The following is a 19,236-nucleotide window of genomic DNA, read 5'->3' on the forward strand; positions in this document are numbered from 1 at the left end:
AGTCTTGATTACCGAGTATCTCCGTGCGCCTTTACATTTTACCTGGGCCGTGGAGGCGCTCTCCTCTTAGCTGGTGCCATCTCTGGCAGATCCCCTCAGTGTGGGGAGACACGGAAGCGGACCACATCTGAAGTCCCTGATGATGGTCTGATTCTGCAACTGGCTGCGGAGCGACCTTGGGCCCGACGTGGCCCTCCTCTTCCTCACGGTTGCCCCTTGCAGAGTCAGAGTCCAGCTGCGTTATTAAGGAGAGTCCTGGTAGTGCTGAACAGCAGTGATTCTCACAGGGTAGAACAAAAGAAAGTTCACTAGAAGCTCACATACTTGTATGTGACGACAGAGTGATCCCAGAAGCATTGTTCCTAATAGCCAAAAACTGAAATCAGTGGTAATCAGCAGTCAAATGCATATAAATATTAATGGTAATGCAAACAATGGAATAATGTAGAACAACAAAACACTTGCAAACACTGTAATGTGCGCCTATTGCAGTTACCAAAGAGTCAGTCCCAAGAGCTTCCTTCTTTGACAGACGCAACACAGCAACGAATCCCTCCTAAAGCACACTTCCCTCACAATGTTGGAAGCGTTTTTGACACAGAAAGAAAGTGCGGATGACCACTGGTCGTGAACCTCAATAGGTGTTTGGGATGCCTAAGCGCCATAGCCTGCACTTTACTCACAGTACCTAATGTGCCCATAGTCTGTCCGTTGTCTATCTTCATTCCTCAAACGAGAAGACACTGTTATGAATGAGAACGCACCTCAAGTAGGATCCCTGAACAGATACCTTCCTAAGAATCACCTGTCTGGTTCCTGTATGAGACACTTTATGATTGCTACACAGACAGGTCCCATAGTTTCCAACTTAGCACAGACTCATCCCTGTCGTGAGAACGTACTGTAGCACAGTTCCCTCGTACATTTGAAGTGTTTTGAGACGAGGTAGACACAGTGGAAAATCACAGGTGTTGACCTTCCAGTATGTGTCATAGAGGCCTAAGTGCCATACCCTGTCCTTCACTCGCAGGATGCAACGTTTCCTTGTCCGTCCTTGTTCTTCTTTTTTTTTTTAATGTATTTATTTTCAGAAAAAAGTTAATTCATTATTTTTTCACCACTCCCAGTGCTCCATGCAAGCCGTGCCCTCTATAATACCCACCACCTGGTACCCCAACCTCCCACCCCCCCGCCACTTCAAACCCCTCAAACTGATTTTCAGAGTCCATAGTCTCTCATGGTTCACCTCCCCTTCCAACTTACCCGAATTCCCTACTCCTCTCTAACGCCCCTTGTCCTCCATGCTATTTGTTATGCTCCACAAATAAGTGAAACCATATGATAATTGACTCTCTCTGCTTGACTTATTTCACTCAGCCTAATCTCTTCCAGTCCCATCCATGTTGCTACAAAAGTTGGGTATTCGTCTTTTCTGATGAGGCATAATACTCCATAGTGTATATGGACCACATCTTCCTTATCCATTCATCCGTTGAAGGGCATCTTGGTTCTTTCGATAGTTTGGCGACCGTGGCCATTGCTGCTATAAACATTGGGGTACAGATGGCCCTTCTTTTCACAACATCTGTGTCTTTGGGGTAAATATCCAGGAGTGCAATTGCAGGGTCATAGGGAAGCTCTATTTTTAATTTCTTGAGGAATCTCCACACTGTTCTCCAAAGAGGCTGCACCAACTTGCATTCCCACCAACAGTGGAAGAGGGTTCCCTTTTCTCCACATCCTCTCCAACACATGTTGTTTCCTGTTTTGTTAATTTTGGCCATTCTAACTGGTGTAAGGTGATATCTCAATGTGGTTTTAATTTGAATCTCCCTGAGGGCTAATGATGATGAGCATTTTTCCATGTGTCTGATAGCCATTTGTATGTCTTGATTGGAGAGGTGTCTGTTCATATCTTCTGCCCATTTTTTGATGTGTTTGCCTGTTTCGTGTGGGTTGAGTTTGAGGAGTTCATTATAGATCCTGGATATCAACCTTTTGTCTGTACTGTCATTTGCAAATATCTTCTCCCATTCCGTGGGTTGCCTCTTTGTTTCTTTGACTGTTTCCTTTGCTGTGCAGAAGCTTTTGATTTTGATGAAGTCCCAGAAGTTTATTTTCGCTTTTGTTTCCTTTGCCTTTGGAGACGTATCTTGAAAGAAGTTGCTGTGGCTGATATCGAAGAGATTACTGCCTATGTTCTCCTCTAGGATTCTGATGGATTCCTGTCTCACGTTGAGGTCTTTTATCCATTTTGAGTTGATCTTTGTGTACGGTGTAAGAGAATGGTCGAGTTTCATTCTTCTACATATAGCTGTCCAGTTTTCCCAGCACCATTTATTGAAGAGACTGTCTTTTTCCACTGTATATTTTTTCCTGTTTTGTCAAAGATTAATTGACCATAGAGTTGAGGGTCCATATCCGGGCTCTCTACTCTGTTCCACTGGTCTATGTGTCTGTTTTTATGCCAGTACCATGCTGTCTTGGTGATCACAGCTTTGTAATAAAGCTTGAAATCAGGTAAGGTGATGCCGCCAGCTTTATTTTTGTTTTTCAACATTTCCTTAGCGATTCGGGGTCTCTTCTGATTCCATACAAATTTTAGGATTATTTGCTCCAGCTCTTTGAAGAATGCCGGTGGAATTTTGATCGGAATGGCATTAAAAGTATAGATTGCTCTAGGCAGTATAGACATTTTAACAATGTTTATTCTTCCTATCCATGAGCATGGAATGGTCTTCCATCTATTTGTGTCTTCTTCAATTTGTTTCATGAGTGTTCTGTAGTTCCTCGAGTACAGATCCTTTACCTCTTTAGTTAGGTTTATTCCCAGGTATCTTATGGTTCTTGGTGCTATAGTAAATGGAATCAATTCTTTAATTTCCCTTTCTGTATTTTCATTGTTAGTGTATAAGAAAGCCACTGATTTCTGCACATTGACTTTGTATCCTGCCACGTTGCTAAATTGCTGTATGAGTTCTAGTAGTTTGGGGGTGGAGTCTTTTGGGTTTTCCATATGAAGAATCATGTCATCTGCGAAGAGAGAGAGTTTGACTTCTTCATTACCAATTTGGATACCTTTTATTTCTCTCTGTTTTCTGATTGCTGTTGCTAGAACTTCTAATACTATGTCGAACAAGAGTGGTGAAAGTGGGCATCCTTGTCTTGTTCCTGATCTCAATGGGAAGGCTGCAAGCTTTTTCCCATTGAGGATGATATTTGCTGTGGGTCTTTCATAGATAGATTTGATGAGGTTCAGGAATGTTCCCTCTATCCCTATACTTTGAAGCGTTTTAATCAGGAACGGATGCTGGATTTTGTCAAATGCTTTTTCTGCATCAATTGAGAGGACCATGTGGTTCTTCTCTCTTCTCATATTAACTTGTTGTATCACATTGATTGATTTGCGAATGTTGAACCATCCTTGTAGCCCAGGGATGAATCCCACCTGATCGTGGTGGATAATCTTTTTAATGTGTTGTTGGATCCTGTTGACTAGGATCTTGTTGAGAATCTTAGCATCCATATTCATCAGTGATATTGGTCTGAAATTCTCCTTTTTGGTAGGGTCCTTGCCTGGTTTGGGGATCAGGGTAATGCTGGCTTCATAGAAAGAATCTGGAAGTTTTCCTTCTGCTTCAATTTTTTGAAACAGCTGCAGGAGAATAGGTGTTATTTCTTCTTTGAAGGTTTGGTAGAATTCCCCAGGCAATCCGTCAGGTCCTGGGCTCTTGTTTTTTAGGAGGTTTTTGATCACTGCTTCAATCTCATTATTAGATATCGGTCTATTCAGGTTGTCGATTTCCTCCTCGTTCAATTCTGGTAGTTTATATTTTTCCATTTGAAGTGTTTTGAGACGAGTTAGACACATGGAACATCACCGGTGTTGAACATCCAGTATGTGTCATAGAGGCCTAAGTGCCTTACCCTGTCCTTCACACACAGAAAGGAACCTTCCCTCTGTCCTTTTTTGTGGTATCTTCTTTCCTTCACTGGAAAGACCCTGTGAGAAGTGAGATTCCGCCTGAAGGAGTTTCCCTTAAACAGAACTTGCTATAGTCCAACGGATAGTCTTCTGAGACTGGAGCCCTATGTGCGCCTATGGCAGTTACCACACAGTCAGTCCCAAGAGTTTCCTTCTTTGACAGACGCAACACTGCAACGAATCCCTCCTAAGGCACACTTCCCTCACAATGTTGGAAGCGTTTTTGACACAGAAAGAAAGTGCGGATGACCCCTGGGCGTGAACATCCAATATGTATTTGGGATGCCTAAGCGCCATAGCCCGCACTTTACTCACAGTACCTAATGTGCCCATAGTCCGTCCGTGTTCTATCTTCATTCCTCAAAGGAGAAGATTCTGTTATGAATGAGAACGCACTTTAAGTAGGATCCCTGAAAAGATACCTTCCTAAGAATCACCTGTCAGGGTCCTGTACGAGACACTTTATGATTGCTACACAGACAGGTCCCACAGTTTCCAACTTAGCACAGACTCATTCCTGTCGTGAGAACGTACAGTAGCACAGTTCCCTCGTACATTTGAAGTGTTTTGAGAAGAGTTAGACACTGTGGAACATCACAGGTGTTGAACTTCCAGTATGTGTCATAGTGGCCTAAGTGCCTTACCCTGTCCTTCACTCGCAGGATGCAATGTTCCCTCTGTGCATCCTTGTTCTATCTTCTTTCCTCCACTGGAAAGACACTGTGAAAGTGAGATTCCGCCTGAAGGAGTTTCCCTTAACCAGAAATTGCTATAGTCCAAGGATAGACATCTGAGACTGGAGCCCTATGTACGCCTATTGCAGTTACCACAATGTCAGTCCCAAGAGTTTCCTTCTTTGACAGACGCAACACTGCAATGAATTCCTCCTAAAGTACACTGCCCTCACAATGTTGTAAGCATTTTGAGTAGAGAAAAATTTCCGATGACCACTGGTCATGAACATCCTTTACTTTTTGGGATGCCTAAGCGCCATAGCCTGTACTTTACTCACAGTACCTAATGTGCCCATAGTCCGTCCGTGTTCTATCTTCATTCCTCAAAGGAGAGGACACTGTTATGATTGAGAACTCACCTGAAGTAGGGTCCATGAACAGATACCTTCCTAAGAATCACCTGACAGGGTCATGTATGAGACACTTTATGATTGCTACACAGACATGTCTCACAGTTTCTAACTTAACCCAGACCGATGCCTGTCGAGAGAACGTACAGTAGCATAGTTCCCTCGTACATTGAAGTGTTTTGAGACGTGTTAGACACAGTGGAACATCACAGGTGTTGAACTTCCAGTATGTGTCATAAGGCCTAAGTGCCATACCCTGTCCTTCACACACAGAATGCAACCTTCCCGCTGTCCTTCCTTGTTGTATCTTTTTTTCCCCAATTTATTTATTTTTAGAAAAACATTATTCATTATTTTTTCACCACCCAGTGCTCCATGCAAGCCGTGCCCTCTATAATACCCACCACCTGGTACCCCAACCTCCCACCCCCGCCACTTCAAACCCCTCAGATTGTTTTTCAGAGTCCATAGTCTCTCATGGTTCACCTCCCCTTTCAGTTTACCCAAATTGCCTTCTCATCTCTAACGCCTCTTGTCGTATCTTATTTCCTCCACTGGAAAGACACTTTGAGAAGTAGATTCCGCCTGAAGGCGTTTTCCTTAAACAGAACTTGCTATAGTCCAACAGATAGACGTCTGAGACTGGAGCCCTATGTGCGCCTATTGCAGTTACCACAGAGTCAGTCCCAAGAGCTTCCTTCTTTGACAGACGCAACACAGCAACGAATCCCTCCTAAGGCACACTTCCCTCACAATGTTGGAAGCGTTTTTGACACAGAAAGAAAGTGCGGATGACCCCTGGGCGTGAACATCCAATATGTATTTGGGATGCCTAAGCGCCATAGCCCGCACTTTACTCACAGTACCTAATGTGCCCATAGTCCGTCCGTGTTCTATCTTCATTCCTCAAAGGAGAAGACATGTTAGGAATGAGAACGCACCTGAAGTAGGATCCCTGAACAGATATCTTCCTAAGAATCACCTGTCAGTTTCCTTTATGAGACACTTTATGATTGCTATACAGACAATTCCCACAGTTTCCAACTTAGCACAGACTCATCCCTGTCATCAGAACGTACTGTAGCACAGTTCCCTCGTACATTTGAAGTGTTTTGAGTCGAGGTAGACACTGTGGAACATCACAGGTGTTGAACTACCAGTATGTGTCATGGAGGCCTAAGTGCCTTACCCTGTCCTTCACTCGCAGGATGCAACCTTCCCTCTGTGCGTCCTTGTTCTATCTTCTTTCCTCCACTGGAAAGACACTGTGAGAAGTGACATTCCGCCTGAAGGAGTTTCCCTTAAACAGAACTTGCTATAGTCCAACGGATAGACGTCTGAGACTGGAGCCCTATGTGCGCCTATTGCAGTTACCACAGAGTCAGTCCCAAGAGCTTCCTTCTTTGACAGACGCAACACTGCAACGAATCCCTCCTAAGGCACACTTCCCTCACAATGTTGGAAGCGTTTTTGACACAGAAAGAAAGTGCGGATGACCCCTGGGCGTGAACATCCAATATGTATTTGGGATGCCTAAGCGCCATAGCCCGCACTTTACTCACAGTACCTAATGTGCCCATAGTCCGTCCGTGTTCTATCTTCATTCCTCAAAGGAGAAGACATGTTAGGAATGAGAACGCACCTGAAGTAGGATCCCTGAACAGATATCTTCCTAAGAATCACCTGTCAGTTTCCTTTATGAGACACTTTATGATTGCTATACAGACAATTCCCACAGTTTCCAACTTAGCACAGACTCATCCCTGTCATCAGAACGTACTGTAGCACAGTTCCCTCGTACATTTGAAGTGTTTTGAGTCGAGGTAGACACTGTGGAACATCACAGGTGTTGAACTACCAGTATGTGTCATGGAGGCCTAAGTGCCTTACCCTGTCCTTCACTCGCAGGATGCCACGTTTCCGCTGTCCGTCCTTCTTGTATCTTCTTTCCTCCATTTGAAAGACACTGTGAGAAGTGAGATTCTGCGTGAAGGATTTATCCTTAAACAGAACTTGCTATAGTCCAACGGATAGACGTCTGAGACTGGAGCCCTATGTGAGCCTATTGCAGTTACCACAGAGTCAGTCCCAAGAGTTTCCTTCTTTGACAGACGCAACACATCAACGAATCCGTCCTAAGACACGCTTCCCTACAAAGTTGGATGCGTTTTTGACACAGAAAGAAAGTGCGGATGACCACTGGTCGTGAACCTCAATAGGTGTTTGGGATGCCTAAGCACCATACCAGGCACTTTACTCACAGTACCTAATTGTGCCCATAGTCCGTCCGTGTTCTATCTTCATTCCTCAAAAAAGAAGACACTGTAATGAATGAGAACGCACCTGAAGTAGGATCCCTGATCAGATACCTTCCTCAGAATCACCTGTCAGGGTCCTGTATGAGACACTTCATGATTGCTACACAGACAGGTCCTACAGTTTCCACCTTAGCACAGACTCATTCCCGTCGTGAGAACGTACTGTAGCACAGTTCCCTCGTACATTTGAAATGTTTTGAGATGAGGTAGACACTGTGGAACATCACAGGTGTTGAACTACCAGTATGTGTCATAGAGGCCTAAGTGCCTTGCCCTGTCCTTCACTCGCAGGATGCAACTTTCCCTCTGTGCGTCCTTGTTCTATCTTCTTTCCTCCACTGGAAAGACACTGTGAGAAGTGACATTCCACCTGAAGGAGTTTCCCTTAAACAGAACTTGCTATAGTCCAACGGATAGACGTCGGAGACTGGAGCCCTATGTGCGCCTATTGCAGTTACCACAGAGTCAGTCCCAAGAGTTTCCTTCCTTGACAGACGCAACAGAGCAACAAATCCCTCCTAAGCACGGTTCCCTCACAATGTTGGAAGCGTTTTTGACACAGAAAGAAAGTGCGGATGACCACTGGTCGTGATCCTGCAATATGTGTTTGGGATGCCTAAGCGCCATAGCCCGCACTTTACTCACAGTACCTATTGTGCCCATAGTCCGTCCATGTTCTATCTTCATTCCTCAAAGGAGAAGATTCTGTTATGAATGAGAACGCACTTTAAGTAGGATCCCTGAAAAGATACCTTCCTAAGAATCACCTGTCAGGGTCCTGTACGAGACACTTTATGATTGCTACACAGACAGGTCCCACAGTTTCCAACTTAGCACAGACTCATTCCTGTCGTGAGAACGTACAGTAGCACAGTTCCCTCGTACATTTGAAGTGTTTTGAGAAGAGTTAGACACTGTGGAACATCACAGGTGTTGAACTTCCAGTATGTGTCATAGTGGCCTAAGTGCCTTACCCTGTCCTTCACTCGCAGGATGCAATGTTCCCTCTGTGCATCCTTGTTCTATCTTCTTTCCTCCACTGGAAAGACACTGTGAAAGTGAGATTCCGCCTGAAGGAGTTTCCCTTAACCAGAAATTGCTATAGTCCAAAGGATAGACATCTGAGACTGGAGCCCTATGTACGCCTATTGCAGTTACCACAATGTCAGTCCCAAGAGTTTCCTTCTTTGACAGACGCAACACTGCAATGAATTCCTCCTAAAGTACACTGCCCTCACAATGTTGTAAGCATTTTGAGTAGAGAAAAATTTCCGATGACCACTGGTCGTGAACATCCTTTACTTTTTGGGATGCCTAAGCGCCATAGCCTGTACTTTACTCACAGTACCTAATGTGCCCATAGTCCGTCCGTGTTCTATCTTCATTCCTCAAAGGAGAGGACACTGTTATGATTGAGAACTCACCTGAAGTAGGGTCCATGAACAGATACCTTCCTAAGAATCACCTGACAGGGTCATGTATGAGACACTTTATGATTGCTACACAGACATGTCTCACAGTTTCTAACTAACCCAGACTGATGCCTGTCGAGAGAACGTACAGTAGCACAGTTCCCTCGTACATTTGAAGTGTTTTGAGACGAGTTAGACACAGTGGAACATCACAGGTGTTGAACTTCCAGTATGTGTCATAGAGGCCTAAGTGCCATACCCTGTCCTTCACACACAGAATGCAACCTTCCCGCTGTCCTTCCTTGTTGTATCTTTTTTTTTCCCAATTTATTTATTTTTAGAAAAACATTATTCATTATTTTTTCACCACCCAGTGCTCCATGCAAGCCGTGCCCTCTATCATACCCACCACCTGGTACCCCAACCTCCCACCCCCCCCCCGCCACCTCAAACCCCTCAGATTGTTTTTCAGAGTCCATAGTCTCTCATGGTTCACCTCCCCTTTCAGTTTACCCAAATTGCCTTCTCATCTCTAACGCCTCTTGTCGTATCTTATTTCCTCCACTGGAAAGACACTTTGAGAAGTAGATTCCGCCTGAAGGCGTTTTCCTTAAACAGAACTTGCTATAGTCCAACAGATAGACGTCTGAGACTGGAGCCCTATGTGCGCCTATTGCAGTTACCACAGAGTCAGTCCCAAGAGCTTCCTTCTTTGACAGACGCAACACAGCAACGAATCCCTCCTAAAGCACACTTCCCTCACAATGTTGGAAGCGTTTTTGACACAGAAAGAAAGTGCGGATGACCCCTGGGCGTGAACATCCAATATGTATTTGGGATGCCTAAGCGCCATAGCCCGCACTTTACTCACAGTACCTAATGTGCCCATAGTCCGTCCGTGTTCTATCTTCAGTCCTCAAAGGAGAAGACATGTTAGGAATGAGAACGCACCTGAAGTAGGATCCCTGAACAGATATCTTCCTATGAATCACCTGTCAGTTTCCTTTATGAGACACTTTATGATTGCTATACAGACAATTCCCACAGTTTCCAACTTAGCACAGACTCATCCCTGTCATCAGAACGTACTGTAGCACAGTTCCCTCGTACATTTGAAGTGTTTTGAGTCGAGGTAGACACTGTGGAACATCACAGGTGTTGAACTACCAGTATGTGTCATGGAGGCCTAAGTGCCTTAACCTGTCCTTCACTCACAGGATGCAAACTTCCCTCTGTGCGTCCTTGTTCTATCTTCTTTCGTCCACTAGAAAGACACTGTGAGAAGTGACATTCCGCATGAAGGAGTTTCCCTTAAACAGAACTTGCTATAGTCCAACGGATAGACGTCTGAGACTGGAGCCCTATGTGCGCCTATTGCAGTTACCACAGAGTCAGTCCCAAGAGTCCCCTTCTTTGACAGACGCAACACTGCAACGAATCACTCTAAAGCACCCTTCCCTCACAATGTTGGAATCGTTTTTGCACAGACAGAAAGTGCGGATGACCACTGCTCGTGAAGATCCTTTATGTGTTTGGGATGCCTAAGCACCGTAGCCTGCACTTTACTCACAGTACCTAATGTGTCCATAACCATCCGTGTTCTATCTTCATTCCTCAAAGGAGAAGACACTGTTAGGAATGAGAACGCACCTGAAGTAGGAACCCTGAACAGATACCTTCCTATGAATCACCTGTCAGGGTCCTGTATGAGACACTTTATGATTGCTACACAGACAGGTCCCACAGTTTCCAACTTAGCGAAGACTCATTCCTGTCATGAGAACGTACAGTAGCATAGTTCCCACGTACATTTGAAGTGTTTTGAGATGAGGTAGACACAGTGGAAAATCACAGTGTTGAACTTCCAGTATGTGTCATAGTGGCCTAAGTGCCTTACCCTGTCCTTCACTCGCCGGATGCAACCTTCCCTCTGTGCGTCCTTGTTCTATCTTCTTTCCTCCACTGGAAAGACACTGTGAGAAGTGACATTCCGCATGAAGGAGTTTCCCTTAAACAGAACTTGCTATAGTCCAACGGATAGACGTCTGAGACTGGAGCCCTATGTGCGCCTATGGCAGTTACCACAGACTCATTCCCAAGAGCTTCCTTCTTTGACAGACGCAACACTGCAACGAATCCCTCCTAAAGCACACTTCCCTCATAATGTTGGAAGCGTTTTTGACACAGAAAGAAAGTGCGGATGACCACTGGTCGTGAACATCCTTTATGGGTTGGGATGGCTAAGCTCCATAGTCTGCCCTTTACTCACAGTACCTAATGTGCCCATAGTCCGTCCATGTTCTATCTGCATTCCTCAAAGGAGGAGACACTGTTATGAATGAGAACGCACCTGAAGTAGGATCCCTGAAGAGATACCTTCCTAAGAATCACCTGTCAGGGTCCTGTATGAGACACTTTATGATTGCTACACAGACAGGTCCTACAGTTTCCAACTTAGCACAGACTCATTCCTGTCGTGAGAACGTACAGTAGCATAGTTCCCTCGTACATTTGAAGTGTTTTGAGATGAGGTAGACACAGTGAACATCACAGGTGTTGAACTTCCTGTATGTGTCATAGAGGCCTAAGTGCCTTACCATGTCCTTCACTCGCAGGATGCAACCTCCCCTCTGTCCGTCCTTGTTCTATCTTCTTTCCTCCACTGGAAAGACACTGTGAGAAGTGACATTCCGCCTGAAGGAATTTCCCTTAAACAGAACTGGCTATAGTCCAACGGATAGACATCTGAGACTGGAGCCCCATGTGCGCCAATTGCAGTTACCACAGAATCAGTCCCAAGAGCTTCCTTCTTTGACAGACGCAACACTGCAACAAATCCCTCTTAAAGCACACTTCCCTCACAATGTTGGAAGCGTTTTTGACACAGAAAGAAATTGCGGATGACCACTGGTCGTGAACATCAATATGTGTTGGGATGCCTAAGCGCCATAGCCTGCACTTTACTCACAGTACCTAATGTGCCCATAGTCCGTCCGTGTTCTATCTTCATTCTGCAAAGGAGAAGACACTGTTATAAATGAGAACGCACCTGAAGTAGGATCCCTGAAGAGATACCTTCCTAAGAATCACCTGTCAGGGTCCTGTATGAGACACTTTATGATTGCTACACAGACAGGTCCTACAGATTCCAATTTAGCACAGACTCATCCCTTCATGAGAACGTACTGTAGCAGAGTTCCCTCATACATTTGAAGTGTTTTGAGATGAGGTAGACACTGTGGAACATCACAGGTGTTGAACTTCCAGTATGTGTCATAGAGGCCTAAGTGCCGTAACCGGTCCTTCACTCGCAGGATGCCACGTTGCCGCTGTCCATCCTTTTGTATCTCCTTTACTCCATGTGAAAGAAACTGTGAGAAGTGAGATTCCGCCTGAAGGAGTTTTCCTTAAACAGAACTTGCTATAGTCCAACGGATAGACGTCTGATACTAGACCCTATGTGCGCCTATTGCAGTTACCACAGAGTCAGTTCCAAGAGCTTCCTTCTTTGACAGAGGCAACACATCAACGAATCCATCCTAAGACACGCTTCCCTCACAATGATGGAAGCGTTTTTGACACAGAAAGAAAGTGCGGATGACCACTGGTCGTGAACATCAATATGTGTTGGGATGCCTAAGCGCCATAGCCTGCACTTTACACACAGTACCTAATGTGCCCATAGTCCGTCAGAGTTCTATCATCATTCCTCAAAGGAGGAGACACTGTTATGAATGAGAACGCACTTTAAGTAGGATCCCTGAAGAGATACCTTCCTAAGAATCACCTGTCAGGGTCCTGTATGAGACACTTTATGATTGCTACACAGACAGGTCCTACAGTTTCCAACTTAGCACAGACTCATTCCTGTCGTGAGAACGTACAGTAGCATAGTTCCCTCGTACATTTGAAGTGTTTTGAGATGAGTTAGACACAGTGGAACATCTCAGGTGTTGACCTTCCAGTATGTGTCATAGAGGCCTATGTGCCATACCCTGTCCTTCACTCTCAGGGCGCAACGTTCCCTCTGTCCGTCCCTGTTCTATCTTCTTTCCTCCGCTGAAAAGACACTGTGAGAAGTGCGATTCAGCCTGAAGGCGTTTCCCTTAAACAGAACTTGCTATAGTCCAACGGATTGACGTCTGATACTAGAGCCCTATGTGCGCCTATGGCAGTTACCACAGAGTCAGTCCCCAGAGCTTCCTTCTTTAACAGACGCAACACTGCAACGAATCCCTCCTAAAGCACACTTCCCTCTCAGTGTTGGAAGCGTTTTTAACACAGAAAGAAAGTGCGAATCACCACTGGTCGTGATCATCCAATATGTGTTTGGGATGCCTAAGCGCCATAGCCTGCACTTTACTCACAGTACCTAATGTGCCCATAGACCGTCCCTGTATCTATCCCTGCCTCTATCCCTGTATCTAAAGAGTTTTAATCAGGAATGCATGCTGTATTTTGTCAAAATTTTTTTCTGCATCAATTGAGAGGACCACGTGGTTCTTGTCTCTTCTTTCATTGATTTGTTCTATCACATTGATTGATTTGTGAATGTTGAACCACCCTTGCAAACCAGGGATAAATCCCACCTGGTCTTGGTATATAATCCTTTTGATGTACTCTTGGATCCTATTAGCTAGGATCCTGTTGAGAATTTTAGCAACCATATTCATCAGGGATATTGGTCTGTAATTCCCTTTTTGATTGGGTCTTTGCCTGCTTTTGGGATCAGGGTAATACTGGACTCTTAGAAAAAATTCAGAAGTTTTCCTTGAGTTTCTATTTTTTTGAAACAGTGTCAGGAGTATAGATATTACTTCTTCTTTGAATGTTTTGTAGAATTCTCTAGGGAATCCATCAGGTCCTGGACTCTTATTCTTGGGGAGGTTTTTGATCACTGCTTCAATCTTGTTACCAGATATTGGTCTATTCAAGTTGTCAATTTCTTCCTGTTTCAGTCTGGGAAGTTTATAGGTTTCCAGGAATGCATCCCTTTCCTCTAGGTTGCTTAACTCATTGGCATACAGCTGTTGATAATAATTTCTGGTGATTGTTTCTATTCCTTGGTTTTAGTCATGATCTCTCCCATTTCATTCATGATTTTATTTATTTGGATCCTTTCTATTTTCTTTTGAATAAGTCTGGCCAGTGGTTTATTGATCTTATTAATTCTTTCAAAGAACCAGCTTCTAGTTTCATTGATGTGTTCTACTATATTTCTGGTTTCTACTTCATTGATCTCTACTCTAATCTTAGTTATTTCCCTTCTTGTGCATGGGTTAGGTTTAATTTGTTGTTATTCCCCAGTTCTTTAAGGTGTGTATTTGGGATTTTTCCACTTTTTTGAGTGAGGCTTGGATGGCTATGTATCTCCCCCTTAGGGCCACCTTGGAGCATCCCATAATTTTTGGACCAATGTGTTTTCTTTCTCATTGGTTTCCATGAATTGTTTAAGTTCTTCTTTGATTTCCTGGTTGATCCAAACATTCTTGAGCAGGATGGTCTTTAACTTCCAAGTGTTCGAATTTCTTCCAAGCTTTTTCTTGTGATTGAGTTTCAGTTTGAAAGCATTGTGGTCTGAGAATATGCAAGGGATAATCTCAATCTTTTAGTGTCAGTTGAGCCCTGATTTGTGATCCAGTATGTGTCTATTCTGGAGAACGTTCCACATGCATTCAAGAAGAATGAGTATTCTGCTACTTTAGGGTGGAATATTCTGTATATATCTATGAGGTCCATCTGCTCCACTGTGTCATTCAAAGCTCTTGTTCCTTTATTGATTTTTTGTTTAGATGATCTATCTGTTGCTGAGAGTGGAGTATTAAGGTCTCCTACAATTAACATATTATTATTATCAATATGTCTTTTTATTTTGGCTAACAGTTGGCTTGTAGTTGGCTGCTCCCATGTTGGGGGCATAGATATTTACAATTGTTAGGTCTTCTTGTTGGATAGACCATTTAGAATGGTATAATGTCCTTCTGTATCTCTGACTACAGTCTTTAGCTTAAAATCTAGTTTGTTTGATATGAGAATTACTACTCAGCTTTCTTTTGAAGTCAGTTGGCATGAAAGATGGCTCTCCTTCCCTTTACTTTCAGTCTGGATGTATCTTTAGGTTCAAAAACGAGTCTCTTGTAGACAGCATATGGATGGGTTCTGTCTTTTCATCCAATCTGCAACCCTGTGCCATTTCATGGGAGCATTTAGGCCATTCATGTTGAGAATGCTTATTGATAGATATGATTTTATTGTCATCATGTTGCCTGTGAGGCCCTTGTTTGTATAGATTGTCTCTGTAAATTTCTGATCTGTATCACTCTTGAAGTCTTTCTCCTTTTTTAGAACTCCCCTAATATTTCTTGCAGGGCCAGCAAGTGGTCACATTTTCTTTCAGTTTTTGCTGGTCTTGGAAGCTCTTTATGTCTCCACCCATTCTAAATGACAGCCTTGCCAGGTGAAGTATTCTTGGCTGCATGTTCATCTTATTTAGCACCTTGAAATGTCTTGCCAGCTCTTTCTGGCTTGCCAGGTTTCTGTGGACAGATCTGATGTTATTCTGATGTTCTTCCCTCTGTACATAAGGATTCTCTTCCCCCTAACTGCCCTTAAGATGGTTTCCCTGGTTTTAAGATTTGTGAATTTCACTATAACATGCCTGGGCATCGGTCTGCTCTCCTTGATCTTGGGAAGTGTTCTCTCTGCCTCTAGAACACAAATGCTCATTTCATTTCCCAGATCAGGGAAGTTCTCAGCTAGGATTTGGTCAAGTATATCTTCTACTCCTCTCTCTTCGTCCATCCACTTAGGGATCCCAAAAATTCCCACATCGGAATGTTTTGTGGCATTATTTATTTCTCAAATTCTGTTTTCATGGACTCTAAGCTATTTGTTGCAAGCCTTCTCCGATTCTTCTTTTCTATCAGTTCGTCTTCTAGGTGACTAATTCTTTATTCTGCCTCATTTACCCTAGCTGTTAGAGTATTTAGATTAGATTGGATCTCATTGATAGTATTTTTAAGTTCTGCCAGATCAGCTCTCACTTCTGCCTTTAGAATCTATATTGCCATTAATGTTTTTCTCCAACCTTGCTATTGTCTGCATAACTGTTACCCTCAAGTCTATATCCAAAATCTTGCTTGTATCCATATCCTTTATTTCTGTGGCAGGGGTCACAGTCTGAATTTTTCCTGTGTTGGGAGTTCCTCCTCTTAGTCATTCTGTTGAGGGAATGTACAGAATCCAGATTATTGACCACAACTGAAGCAAGATGCACCTGTTTTAATAGGGACCTTAGGGTTCTCAGCCTCTTGATCTTTCAGTCTGTCTTCTGGGGGAGGAGCCTGCTGTGCTGGTACCCAGGTAACCCTGTTTGGGCAGAGTTGCTCTGCCCCCTGTGGGCGGGGGATGGGCTCAGTGAAACCTGGTTTTGGGGGGCTTTTGTTCTCTGAGGTCTCTCCCTGGAGTTTTCCATGTATCTTCCGAGTCAGAGCAGGCGTGACTGTAACCAAACTTCTATCTCAGAACAGAGAGATCACAGTCTGTTCTTCAGTGAGCCCTGTAGGCCACACTGCCTCTGTTTTGTCTGTCTTGCTCAAAACCTCAGCGTCCTACAATGTGTGCCCCACCGCAGTATTCCCAGTCCTCGCTTCCAGGTTCAGGCAAGTCTCTAGCCTTTATGCTTCTAAAATCACCAGCCAGCCCCAGTTTGTATGCACACACCCTCAGCTCCAGGTTTCAGTTTGGGGGCTCCCCTAAAGTCCTTTACCCACCACTACTGGTCTGCAAGCCTGTGCCCAGTCCCCAGTGCAGGAGACTTTTGCACTCCAGCACAAGAACATATCATACATGGCAGGACATTCTCTTTATCAGTTAGGGAACCCTAGGAACTTAGGGTCTGTGGTTAGCTCAGAGAGCTTACACTGGTGGAGAGAGGTAAATGAGTTGTGTTGGTGGGACCCGTGGGGTCCAGGAGAGAAGTGTGGGATTCTCTGGTGGCAGGTATCTTGAGCTATGGGTGCTGGAATTCCAATCCTGGCATCTTCCAGCTAACTCTAGGGAGAAACAGGGAGCCCTCTGGGTCAGAACTTTGCTCAGAGATGATAACAGGAGTGAGGGCTACTACTCTTTCATGAAGCTTCTCCATCCTCAAGTTCTTCACAGTCATGGCCCAAATGAGGCTCTGTCACTCCTCACCTCCCTTCCAACTCTGAGCAACTGCAGCTCAGAGGAGAGATGCAGTACGTTCAGGACTTGGAACAGCATGTGGGGGGGGGGACAGGCTCCATGGGTATTTCCCAGAAATCAGAGATTCTTAAGCCATGAGTTCTAGCCCTTAACCTAGGACCTACCTCAGACATTCCCAGAAATCTTCATACCACTAAGATTAAAATCAGACAGAAGGTAAGGTGGAGAGGGGAGTGTCCTACTACGTTAGAGGAGTCTGTCTTATTCCTGGACTTCTTTGCCCCTTCTCCCTCTCCCACCCTCCATGAATAGCTGGGATCAGGAAAATCCCTGAGTCCCGCTCTCTGTATGTTTTATATCTGGCTAACCACACCCTAACTTGCTTCTGAATGATCCCCTAGTCTCTACCCCTGCCCAAGGATTCACCCGAAGTTAATAGCCCTGGGAACTTCAACCCTGCACCTGGAATGAGTTATTTTCTGGTCCTCCTCCCCACTCTCCTCCCCAAAACACCAAACTACAAATCTAGATTGGGATGTGAAATCTCCTGATTTAAATATTGGCTCCATTGTGTAAATACACGCGTGTGCTCACACATACACACACACACACACACACACACACAGTGCTTAGGCCAGAGACAGCAAACTTTACTGTGTGTTTTGAATTTTACTGTGTATGTGTGTTTATTTAAACAATTGTTCTTGGGGCACCTGGGTGGCTCAGTGGGTTAAAGCCTCTACCTTTGGCTGGGGTCATGGTCCCAGGGTCCTGGGATCAAGCCCCGCATCGGGCTCTCTGCTCAGTGGGGAGCCTGCTTCCCCCTCTTTCTCTGCCTGCCTCTCTGCCTACTTGTCATCTCTGTCTGCCAAATAAATAAATAAAATCTTTTTAAAAATAAATAAACAATTATTCTTCTTGTAGTAAAAACCATTTAAAATAAATACTGATGTATTTTAATTTCTCCATAGATGAGGGATAAATGGATAACAGTCATCATATGAACTTAATGTTTTTTAAAAGATATATTTATTTTAGAGGGGCTAGGGAGGGGCAGTGGGAAAGTGAAAGAGAAACTCAGCCAGACTCCCTGCTGAGTGCAGAGCCCAATGTGGGTCTCCATCTCACAACCCAGAGATCAGACCTGAGTCAAAACCAAGAGTTGTACACTTAACTGACTGTGCCACCCAGACACCCCAACTTTAATCTTTTTAGGATTATAAAAGCAATACACACACTAAAAATAAAATTAAATATTACCTAAAGGAGGAGATAAGAGATTTACTAGCACAATTTGAGAGGAGACGGAGCCCAGAAATACTTGTCTTAATGTGAGAAATTAGCTTCCAAAGATTTGCAAACAAATCTCCCAGGCCTACCTCCACCATATACCTAATATTCGTATGCAATTACAGATTTTGTAGCACACGTAATAGAGCTTCGGAGAAGGAACGACCCAACACAGGTAAGCAGTATAAGCAGGACCCTACCATAACAACTCTTTACTGAGTGCCAATTCTGCATGTGCTGGGGATTCAGGCCTTCGACTCAGACCCTAGCTTGTGCTCTTTGAAGTGCCATTGATGGGAAACATAGCAAGAATCCTTCCCTTCATCAAGGGAAGTCCCCGTGCCCATCACCATGTTGCTCCCACCTTGAGGAGACGGGTAGTGTTAATCCAATGTTACCTCAGTGAAGCCTTGCGGATTGGTCCTGGTGAACTCTTTTCTCCACTGTCGGGATTGTCCACTCTGTGGACCTGAGTCCGTCTCCTTCATGACACCAAGCTACCCCAGGACAAGGTCTGCTTGCTCATTTCTGTAACTTTATGGAGGAGCTAGCACACGAGCTGGCACGTGCTTTCCTTAACTGACACTACTAGCAAAAGTGCTCCAGACTTGAAAGATATAGGAGAGCTGAAGTTTAGAATCACCCCTTTGGCCCAGGTCCATCATGAGCATGATCGCATGGATCCTCAACACAATGCTGAGAGGCAGCTGTCATCCTTCCTGTATTATACACGAAGAAACTTAAGATCAGAAGAGGTAGGCCTGTTCAAGCTCACAAGGAAGAGAGAGACCTGGACATTCTGTTAGAAGCTGAGAGAGGGGTTGCTCCACATTCCTTTCCTTTACTCCTCTTATACCTCAGTACAATTCCAGATGCAGCAAACCTGATAAAAGGAGGCAAAATTTGGGGATAGTGTGCTGCATGCATGGGGCTGATGGTGGAAGGTTACGCAAGGTGGGC

The sequence above is a fragment of the Neovison vison genome, chromosome 14 (genome assembly GCF_020171115.1).
Source record: "Neovison vison isolate M4711 chromosome 14, ASM_NN_V1, whole genome shotgun sequence".
Lineage (NCBI taxonomy): Eukaryota > Metazoa > Chordata > Mammalia > Carnivora > Mustelidae > Neogale > Neogale vison.